A 12282-nucleotide genomic window follows, 5' to 3' on the forward strand; every position below is an offset into this window, starting at 1 on the left:
CATAAATTTTGGTTTGGGGTTACAGATATCTCTTTATATTATTAAAATTTCTACTTTCTGAGAGAAGGTAGAAATTTTTTCATAATTTTGCTACTTAAGACTGGAATGTCCAAAAATAACACATTTGATCCAATTATCATAGAATAGATACTTAGAATAACCAAAATAGTTCTTTTACATATTGTTTTCTCCATTGGATGCTTTCCTTTTTTATTTCCTGGAAACTTGTCCTTACTGTGGCTCAAGTAGAAATTTTATAATCATTTTAGTTATAAAAATGCATTTTATTCTCTATCAAGCATTCCTTAATGCATAGATCCTTACTAATCTGCTAAACTCTATAGATCAGATCTAATAAAAAACTTCTAGGTAATTATGAGATTTTTATTATTGGGATGAAATTTCCTTAAAGTGTAACCAGGAAAAGTTTTATACTTTATTTTGCAAAAACACACAATGAAATAAAATAATTAAATGTTATGGAGCAAAAGACAGTTCTATAAGAAATTGGTTGAGGCTGTTAATTTGATTGTCATTGTATAATATTTTTCAAATGTGTTAAATAAAGTATGTTTACCATTGTTTTTCATTACTTAAAAAGAAACAAATAGCATTTTTTGTTTAGCTTCTTTATGGAATGGGTTATATTTTGTAAATCACTAAGTGCATATTTAACTTGTTACGTACAAACTACAAGTATGTGATTAATATTTCAGTCAGCTAACAAAGGTTCAAGGAGGATGCGGAGATAATAACTATAACCTTTCAAGGAAAGCTAGTAGGACCCCACTGACCACTTATTTCTCCTGGAATTGAGTTAAGATATTTAGATTTTACTAAGACCAATAATCATGGTGTTAAGTTTTCATAAAAATTTTCTCATTACAACAACCATAATTCTATTTTAACCTATTTATATATTTTGCATACCATAAGCAAACAACTGTGAGGCCTTTTGTATATTACTAATCATTCATCCCATCTCTAAAAGGAAGCTAAGTTGATGGCAGAATGATAAGGCATTTACATAGTAAAGCAACATAAGAAAAATGATATTTATATAATTACATCATTATGAGACATATACATTTTCCCACTTTGGGAGAATGGGTTTTAGCAAATGCTCACAATTTATTTGAAACAATAAATGGATACCAACTAGAGTTACTATTAAGAAAATATTAGAAATATTCAAAATTAATATTACCCAATGTGAGGAAATTATTATACTAATCATGTCATTGGCCTAGTCATTATTTGAATAATATTTCCAAATTCAGTGCCCCACAACTTAATAGAAACAAGAAAAATTGTAGAGAGCTCAGAAGAAAGGAAAAGAGATGCGAAGTCTAGAAAATTAGGTTGATGAATACAGACTAAAGGAATTAGGTTTGCTTGACCTAGATAAAAAAACACCCAAAGAAGATAACTAATAATAGCATTATATGAAATAATATGAATGATCAACTACAGGTGTAGATGAACAACTATTCTGCATTTGTACCAATGCAGGACCAGAGAATGGAACTAAACTCCAACAGGAACAATTTAGCCTAAGATTTTGAAAATGTAGGAAATATTGCTTTGCTCTAATCATTGTCTTCAAGAGTCTAGAATATTATTCTCCATAGGATTTCAAAGAAAAAATGTGTATGGGCTTTTAAGATAATGATCCATTATTATCTTAATTATCTTTAAATCATCTTTTCAAAGATAACAGTATATAATTAACTAGTCATTTAGGCTCTTTATATTCTAAGTTTCCTCATCTGAAAATAACAGATATTTAAGTATATTTCATAATGATTTAAAGTTAACAGTGTTCCCAGTTAATAGTGTTCTTTCATAATAATTTTTGCATTTTTGTCCTCACAATAACTCTGTGAATAGATGTGGTAAAAATCCATAACTCCATTTATCAGGTCAATACAGATGCTCAGAATTTTTGGTGTCCTCAGGGATGTCAACCTAGCTTCCAGGGATCTTGGAGCACTTCTACTTCATCATGTTCAAATTGATTGGGTTTATTAATATTGCAATTCTACTTTTAAGCTTTCATTTTATTATTGTATATTGAATAGGGTCCAACCTCACACAAGACAGAGCACAATATAAAAAGTCTAATCAATAAATATCTCCTCGTACACACCTGATCACTATTCTTATAGTCTCTAGAAGAGAAGATTCAGATTTATAGAATGACAAAATATTACTTGGGTTTAATATTAACCTATAAAATATAAAAAGTGCACATGACATTAAAATATACTCATGATGAAACAAATGGAACTAAGTGGCCCAAGGACAGATTCAAAATCTTAAATAATTCAATACAAAATATTTACAATTTTGCTTAAAAAGTTTCTTTTCATTGATTATCTAATTTTTTAGTAAATTTTGATTTTGCAGAGTCTTGCTTCTATTATACTAAGGAATATTTGATTTAGTAAACCATAGTTTTTATATGATATTGATGGTTGAAAAATTTGAAATTTGAAATTTTCTGTAAGAATAATGCTATGCATAAATGTAAAGTACATTTTTTTTATAATTACATTAAAATTGAAAAAAGAGACAAGTTAAAATGTTTAATTGGCTTGAAGCTTAGAAAACATACATATTAATCCTATATAAACATGAATTCTGAAAATGTGTTTTACCAAGCATTATTTGCTTTTTTCAAATGTCATCCAGTAAATAGTGACATAATTTCTATTTTTCAAGTTTGCTCATCTGTCAGTTTCCGCTAATGGAATTTTATTGGTTGTTATAAGTATCCTGAGATTTCTTTCAGGGTTGAAGAGCAATTCTTTCTCTTATGGTATTTCTGGCCCTGATTAGAGGAAGAAATTTACTATTTTTGTGAAAACAAACAAAATGAAAATTTATGAAAATGCTTTTAGAAAACCACTCAATATTCCTTTTTTAGCAACTATATAGATATTAATTTCAACTAAGTTAGACAATTGTTTCTTGTTTTAATGTATTTACTTATATAATCCCTGAAACTCATTTTGATATAATTAATATATATGTATGTATAGTATATACCCTAGGCCTCTTTTAAACCGGTCAGTAATTATATTAAAACGTGCCATTACATCTTATTTTATTCCTGAAATAAATTCTCAGTGAATAGCGTTAATTTAATTTCTACATGTTAAACAATTTTGAAAAGTTAAGTCAGTTTGATATTTTAAAAAGGAATGCTGATAAACCTTTTTTCATTATTTTCATTATTTTTTGAATAATATGTTATATATTTGTTTTTTTTCAGTATGGGTTTTCTTTTCTTTTTCCTTTACCTGTTTTAAACTGCCACTTCTCTAGCAGGTTTTCAATCCCTTGCTAAGGAAAATCCTACAATGTGATTCTTTTTACAAAGTTATCCATGGCTGACTAAAACAGGAAGAATCCCCAGACAAAAGGTATCTTGTGAGGTTACCTGACATAAAAAATATGTCCAGATCCAGCTTTTCAATTTTCCTAAGTCATTTGTCTCTTATATCTATAGAATACTGCATTGAAATATCTAATATCAATTATCAATTCAATATGATTTTGATAGATTTTGAAACTCTGGAAAAAAAATTATATCTGGTATGAAATCTCAGTGCCAAAAGGAGCAATGGTAAATGGCTAGACCAATTACATTCTTCTTTGGAGGAAATTGCATAAAAATATGGGGAAATATTTCATTAGTTGATAGAGGAAGCAGAAGAAATATATGCAGAAAAATAGAGTCAAAGAGATTTTCTGAATAATATTCATGACAGTGCTCAGAGGAACAGACTCTTGATTATAAAATGGCAGCCAGTAGAGTTCTCAGAGAAATTCTTAGAGCTTCTGTCAAGTCTATTATTTGGTTGAACTATATGAGACTATTGACAATTTCTTATGATTCACCAATTAAAGTTCTTGATATACCCTAAAGATGTCTTCTCTGTATAGTCTGTTGTTCTTATGCCAGTGAGTTTTCTCCATGAATCTGTTATCCTTGCAAAAGGAATGATGCGAAATTTCTGTGAGGAAGTGCCAAGAGTCAGCTCTGTGTTTTGAAGAGGGAAGAAGGGAATTTATTTTGAAGTGATGTTTGTTTAATTAACACTCATTTCACTTAGATTGTGTGTTTATTTGAAATGTCCTCGGGGTGTAGGTGCTTTACACAAAGCAAACCTCTGTCCCTTTGGCAGTTAAGTCACACTTTGGGAGGAGATCTCAAAGAAAAGTGAACTCTTCACAAAGCAAGTAGTAAAATAGTTGGAAATGAAGAGATTTTGGAGATTGACAAACATGGCTCCAGTTGCTTTGCCTTGCTTAATCCTATCTCAGTACCCTCTTTTAGTCTTTCCCATCTTAATAAATAGCATCAGTCATAAAAGCTAGAAATCTAGGGAACAGTCTTGGTTCGTCCCTAAACCCTTAAAGTGTATGTTTGCTCTTTCAAGAATTCCTGTCAATTTAAAAATACATATTCAAAATATATCTAAAATCCATTAATCCCTTTCCACTGTGACTACTATACTACTACTCCTACACACATGCACACATACAAAGACATTTGGAATGAGATATATAGGCAGATAGAAAAATAGATAGGTAGATAATAGATTAAAAATTATTCAGTGCTTCTGCCAATCAATATATGTGTGTGTGTATATATACACAGACATATATATACTTACACAGATATCTATCTATATTTTTTAATTTACACACACATATATATACTTACACAGATATCTATCTATATTTTTTAATTTAATAATCACTACAGCTGTTGTGCCAGTTGGAATACATTATGTTCCCCACAAAAAGCCTTGTTCTTTAATGCAGTCTTGTAGGGGAAGATATATTAGTCTGTTGATGAGGGTGGAACCTTTGATTGAATTATTTCCATGGATGTGTGGACCCACCCATTCAGGGATAGTCTTAATTAAATCACTGTAGTCCTTTAAAGAGAGCTCACACAAAGAGCAGAGAGGACAAAAATGCCCCAAGAGAAGCTGAGAGAGACATTTTTGAGAGAAGCTAAAAGCTGACACAGATGCCTGCTGATGCTTGGAGATGCTTGGAGATGTATACAGACAGAAGGACATTTGGAGATGCTAAGCTAAGAGATAAAGCCCAGAGTTTGCCCCAGGAGAACCAGGCAGAGAGCTGTGAGAAGCTAAGACAGATGCCCAGAACATTTTGGAGAAAGCCATTTTGAAACACGACCTGGGAACAAAGGACCAGCAGATGCCAGCCACGTGCCTTCCCATCAGTGAAGTTATCCTCTCGTTGATGCCTTAGTTTGGACACTTTTATGGCTGTAGAATTGTAAATTTGTAGCCAAATAAACACCCTTTATAAAAGCCAATCCATTTCTGGTGTTTTGCATAATGGCAGCATTAGCAAACTGGAACAGCTATGAACTGGCATTATTACCCCCATTTGCAGATGATAATGCTGATGCATGGAGAGTTGAGGCATATTACGCACCATGACATCCATTACATAGTTCAAAAGGGACTTAGTTTTCCAGCTGCTAAAATACCACAGGATAGGTTGGCTTAAAGAAAACTTTATTGGTTCCTGGATTTGAGGTAGGAGAAATCCAAAACCAAGGTGCTAGCCAGGTCTTTCTCCTCTAAAGACTGTGGTGTTCTGGAGCTGGTTGCCAGTGATCCTTGGATCATTGACTTTTCTGTCACATGGCAATGTACATGGCCATTTGTTCTCATTTCTATTCTGATTCCATTGACTTCCAGCTTCTTCCCTTCCATGTGTCTTTGTATTCATAAAGCCTCCGGTAATAGGATTAAGGCCCAACCTCATTCAGTTAGACCACAACTCACCTAAATATAATATCTTCAAAAGGTCCTATTTACATTGGGTTCATGCCCACAAGAATGGATTAAGATTAAGAATGTACACATAATTCAACTAAAACACGGCCATAGACAAGATTTTGAACTTAGGCAATGCTAGTCTCTATCTGAGAGTTCCGAACCACTCTGAAATGTTTTCTTTACCAGACCAGTTCAGGAAACTGTCAGTACATGACCAGACATATACACACAACAGTCTCCTAAATTCCTCTTCTGTACCCCTCCATTCAAAACTCCTAATAAAATACAAGATAGATATTTTAAAACTACATAGGTTAATGCCAGGTGCATAGTATGCAGGTTTATAACTGGAGCCTTTTGGGCAGCCTGAAGTGGGGACATGAGTGTATAACAGCCCATAGAGCAACAAATGCACACTTCTCCTGCCTGGTAGGGTTCTCCCTTTATGTAGGTGGTGGCATTGACTGCTGTACGTCTTTGTGGAGAAGACAGAGAAGCTCTAAAAGCCAATGACAATCGGAATGGTAATGCAGTGCCTCCTACATCATAGTAAATATGTTTACATATGATTTAATATAAACTAAATTTTGTGTTCTTTAACTGTATCTCTTGGCAGCTTTCCCTTATCTTCAAGACTGAAATCATGGACTAAGACAATGAACTGGTAACCCTGGTTTTGGGGAAAGCACTAAGCATTTCTGCCCAATTAGAACCTAGCAACTTTACAGAGAGATAATGCTTAACCATTGAAGTTTAAATGTGGGAGGACAGGAAATCAGTAGTAAAAATTTGTTTGAATCAGTATTTCCTGTTAAGAAAAAAGGAGATATTTTTCAAGGAAGAAGAAAATTCTTAGTAGTTTTAATATGAATAACTGTGTTGCAACATGTAAAAGAGACAACAGCCTTAGAACGGGTATCTTTTTGAAAATTAAAAACAAGAGCCAAACAAGCAAATAAAAACAGCGACTTGTGAACTCTGTGATTTCTGACAATTAATTGGATTTTAAAAATGGTGTTCAGATGGGAAGGTCTCAGACATGTTGCTCAGAGAACTTCCTCCTTAGAACATTTGCCCTGCAAATGAAATATTTATTGGCCTTTATTGAGCCATAAAACTTTCATTGGCAAATGTGTGCAAAAGAATTTCCTTTTGATGCTTCTGTTTAAAAGCTGGATAGGTATGTGTATGGCATATGGTCACATACCGTTTTAGGTGTTTAAGAAGTTAAAAATTCATAATTTGAAGTTTCATAATTTGGAGGATGATTCATAGTCCCTAAGTATATTGGAATGAATGTAGTACTTTATTGCTAAATAACCAACTTTAAATTTAACAGACAATTTAGTGTAGGGAAGTTTGCCTCCCTACACTGGTACAACGTAAAATAAAATGGTAGAAGCTGGCACTCACTATGTATTGATAAACAGTTACATGTCCAAGAAAAAACCGAGTGCTATTCTCTCACCTTTGGTCCTATAGAGCATTGGCTAAAACCATTGTTTTTGAGCCAGGAAGAGAGAGACTGACCACTCCCATGCCAAACCTTCAAACTGCCCTCAATAAAAATTGATTTGACTTTGAGCATTTGACTTTGAGCAAATGTCTTGAAAGGAGTTAATCTAAAAGGATCTGACTTAAAACAAAATGGCTTTACTCTCTCAGTCCTGGGAGATGAGAGAGGTATAGTCTGATTGGCTCAGAAGAAGAACTGCTCAGCCTACCGAGCCCTCCAAAGAGGACGCTGGCTTGACCTTGCCCCAAAACAGACTAGAAGGGGGCCAAGGTGTCCTAGTCTGTTCACTGATGGAGAAATCAGCCCCACACCAGATAGAACTGTATGTCATAGAACCCTTTACTTAGAGTAATACAGTTGTGAAGAAATTGATAAATGTTTGCTACTTTTACTGGACAAACATTGTGACACCTTTAAAATGTTTGTCACCAGCAACTTTATAGCATTTAAAGGGCTTTTAAGTTATGATTTTAAGAAAATGACAGGTAACAAGGATGACTCTGGTTTTCATTCTTTTGTTTGTTTGGTTGTTTGTTTTGTTTTGCCCCTTCACCCTCTCTATTTTTTCTTAGACACTAGTTATTTGTCAGCCAGTTTAGTTGGTCCAGGAGCCTGCTACAAACCAACCCCCAAATATTCCCCAGTGTTCCCGGAGTGTCTGGGTGAATCACAGGTCAATTTCTCAAACATATCCTTTTCTAAGAGGACAGACCTCAGAACTGCCTGGGGTGGAGTTCTGAAATCCATCCCTGAACTAGACATGCTCACAGTAGCAATTCGGTAGATATGATTTTTAACTTTTTGTGCTTCTGAAGATTTTTCACATCTTTGATGTCTTTTCCCTCAGGGAAATAAAATATAATTCATGCCCATCACTGTCGTTCCAAGAACTCTTTAGTCTATTTGATTGGAAGATGATATCGTGTCATTAAACTAATTTTTAAATTAAAAATTCCTTCGTCAGTTGAATTTCCTCCCTCCTTTATGTAAGAACTTGTGCACTAATCAAATGTCTTCTGTCTTCAAACTTTATGTCAATTGAATATCTTCATGGATTTGTGGTCTTGTACAGTCTCAATTTTTTCAACTAACTGTCATCTTTATTAAAAATTCAAGCTCAAATTAGCAAAATGTGGCAAAGGTGGTCTGTTTAATCTGGCTCCTTTTAAACCAACTTCTAAAGACATTAAAAATATTGTTGGTTTCTCAAAAAAAAATTTAAAAAACAAAAAGATGAAGTCTCATTTATAAAGTGGAAAATAATATTATATTCCAATATTTTGTCATGATGCGTTTTCATTGTATTGCTATATATAAACATGTGGAATAAAGCAGAGTGACAAACGACTGCTGGCCATTTTGAAACGTAAAAGAAAAGTAACCTTTAAGATATTTCTTCTTTCTTTTTAAAAATGTTTTTTGTTATCAGAAAAGTTGTGGATTTACAGAACAATCATGCTTAAAATAAATGATTGCCATATACTACCCTATTATTAACACCTTGCATTGGTGTGGAATATTTGTTACAATTGATGACAGCACATTTTTATGATTGTACTATTAACTATAGTCTTTGGTTTAACTTAGCATTCACTGTTTGTGTAGTGCAGTTACAAGGATTATTTGTAAAAAATTTATTCCATTACTATATGTTCAACCTAACATTTCCCTTTTTAACAACATTCACATATATATTTTAATGCTTGTTAATTACATTTGCAATTTTATGGTACCATCACCATCAGCAATGACCAAAACATTTCCATTGTTCCTAGTAAGAACCCTGTACATTTTATGCCTAACTTCCCATTTCCTATCCCCACTGTGTCCCATAGCTACCTATATTCTAGATTCTGACTCATTGTTTGTGTATACTAATTATTTCATATCATACAATATTTGCCCTCTTATGTCATGTCTGGCCTATTTCACTCAACATAATACCTTCAAGGTTTATCCATGTAGTCACATGTATCTCGACTTCATTACTTTTTATGACTGAATAATATTCCATTGTATATACTGCATCTTTTTTAATCCATTCATCACTGATGGACAGTTAGGTGCTTTCATCTTTTGACAATTATGAATAATGCCACTATGAATGTCAGTGTGAAAATATCTGTTCAAGTCCCTGCTTTCAATTCTCTTGAGTATATACCTAGCAGTGTCATTGCCAAATCATATGGTAATTCTATGATTAACTTTCTGAGGAACCACCAAACTGTCTTCCACAGTGGCCACACCATGTTACATTGAAACCAGCAATGAATGAGTGTCCCTGTGTCTCCACACCTCTTCAACATTTGTAATTTTCTGTTTTTTGTTGTTGTTTTTTCAAATAACAGCCATTCTAATGAGTGTGAAATGGTATCTTATTGCAGTTTTGATTTGCATTTCCCTGATGCCTAATGATGTTGAGCATCTTGTCATATATTTTTTTAGCCATTTGTATATTTTCTTTGGATAGCTGTTTATTCAAGTCTTTTGCTCATTTTTAAATTGGGTTGTTTGTCTTTTTGTTGTTAAGTTGAAGGATTTCTTTACATATTCTAGATGTTAAACCTTTATCGGATATGTGGTTAACAAATATTTTCTCCCATTTTGTAGTTTGTCATTGTACTTTCATGATAAAGTCCTTTCTGTTTCCTCCATTTCTCTCTCTCTCTTGTTTTTTTCTACTTGATTTTAGACCAGTTTTAGGTTTATCAAAAAATTTCACAAACAATTCAAGTTTCTCATATATATCCCCCACAGGCATAGTTTCTCCTATTATTAACATCTTGCATTAGTATGGTACATAGGCTGCAACTGATGAGCCAGTATTGATACATTATTAGTAAGTAAGACTGTAGTTTACATTAGGGCCCACTTTGTGTTGTAAAGTCCTATGGGGTTTGACATATGCATAATGCTGAGTATCCATCATTGCAGTAATCTACAGAGTAATTTTACTGCTGTTAAAATTCCCTGTTTCCGGGCCCCCCTGAGGAGCTGGGGGAAAATGTGGAAGTGTTGGACTTCCTCACTTGGGTTGTTGCTGATATTCTCATAAACATTGAGGACTGGCAGTTTGGTGTGCTGAGCCCTCTATCTTGGGGCTTGCCCTTATGAAGCTCATTGCTGCAAAGGAGAAGCTAAAATTGCTTCTAATTGTGCCTTAGAGTCTCCGCCTCAGTACCTCTTTGTTGCTCAGATGTGGCTCTCTCTCTAGCTAAGCCACCTTGGCAGGTGACCTAACTCACTGCTTTCCCCTCTACGTGGGACCTGACCCCCAGGGGTGTAAATCACCCTGGCAATGCAGGATATGACCCCTGGGGATGAAATTGGACCCAGAATCAGGGATTGAGAACATCTTCTTGACCAAAAGGGGGAAGCAGAATGAAAGAAAAATAAAGTTTCAGTGGTTGAGAGATTTCAGGTGGAATCAAGAAGTCACTCTGGTGGACATTCTTATGCACTATATAGATATCCCATTTTAGGTTTCAATGTATTGGAATAGGTAGAAGTAAATACCTGAAACTACCAAACTGCAACCTAGTAGCCTTGACTCTTAAGACCATTGTATAACTATGTAGCTTGCAAGGGGTGATAATGTGATGGTGAAAACCTTGTGGATCGCACTCCCTTTATCCAGTGTATGGATGGATGAGTAGAAAAATGGGGACAGGGACTAAATGAAGAATGGGGTAGGATGGGGGAATGATTTGTGTGTTCTTCTTTACTTCTAGTTTGTATTCTTATTTTTATTCTTTCTGTTGTAGAGAAAATGCTCAGGGATGGATTGGGGTGATGAATGTGCAACTATGTGATGGCACTATGAACAATTGACTGTGCACCATGGATGATTGTATGGTATGTGACTATGTCTCAATAAAACTGAATTTTTAAAAATGCCCTGTTTCCTCTATTTTTACGGAGGTTCTTTCTGTAACAATGTTGGCACATTGACTGCAGAAGTTTATATGCCGTATCTTCATAATTTTAATCCAGCCCAAGAGTTTTGGCATATATATGATAATTCCATCAAATTAAGTCCTTTTATGTCTAATTCTGATAATTATGATGAATACCACTTATGGGTGTTTCTTTAGATATTTTGTAATTTTGGATTTTTGAGCCATGTTTAGTAGAGTTTTTAATCTAGTGAGACATTATCTATAGGAGTGTTTCTATTGTACTGTGGTTAGTTTCTCCTGACTGCTACCAACTTGGAACTATTTAATATCATTTTCTTAGGGTGAAATTACTTGACCATGTTGTAAATGTTAAAATAAACAATTTTCCTTTTCAGCTATCTTTGCTGCCCAAGAGGATTTCTGTCAAAACATTCCCAGAGGTGCAAGTTATACTAGGGTCCAGCATTAAACCCCAAGATTGTTAGTTCCCCTAACTAGAGTTAACTTGTCACTTTTTTCTTCTAATTAAAAAAATATATATTTTGGCCTCTGAGGATTTTCCTTATTCACTTGTAAGCATAGTTTTGTATTAATAAATGTTAGATACATTTTCCCAGCATTTTTTGGTGTGTTTTGTCAGGAATTTTCTCATAGCATATGCCTTGACATATTAAAAGGAAAAGAAGTACAAGTATTCTTTACTTTTTACCAATTTAATAAAGAGGGAACACTGAGATTTTAACTTCCTGAGTGACAACATTGTCTCTAAAAAGCGCTAAGGAGACAAAAGTCGACAACTGTTGAACAAGGTAAATCTGCAGATCAGATAAAATAATAAAGGGATAACCCCAACCGCCTTATGGCAGAGAGAAAGTGTTTGCATCATTTGCATAAAATATACATTTCAATAACAAAGGAAATAATTTTCCTTTTTAAATGTGATGCTCTGAAATCTTTATGATTGTTTTATGCCCATTATATAAAGAGTTTCATCAAAAAGTAAGGTAAAAACTTCCTAATACTTCTATAAATC

The 12282-nt window shown here is 33.8% G+C and overlaps 1 long non-coding RNA gene across 2 annotated transcripts in view; it reads left to right on the forward strand.

The window, feature by feature from the left end:
• LOC119543485 overlaps positions 1–12282 on the forward strand; it is a 251536-nt gene that overhangs the window by 24285 nt on the left and 214969 nt on the right. The window lies entirely within an intron of this gene.

This window comes from Choloepus didactylus, chromosome 8, assembly GCF_015220235.1.
Source record: "Choloepus didactylus isolate mChoDid1 chromosome 8, mChoDid1.pri, whole genome shotgun sequence".
NCBI classification, from domain to species: domain Eukaryota; kingdom Metazoa; phylum Chordata; class Mammalia; order Pilosa; family Megalonychidae; genus Choloepus; species Choloepus didactylus.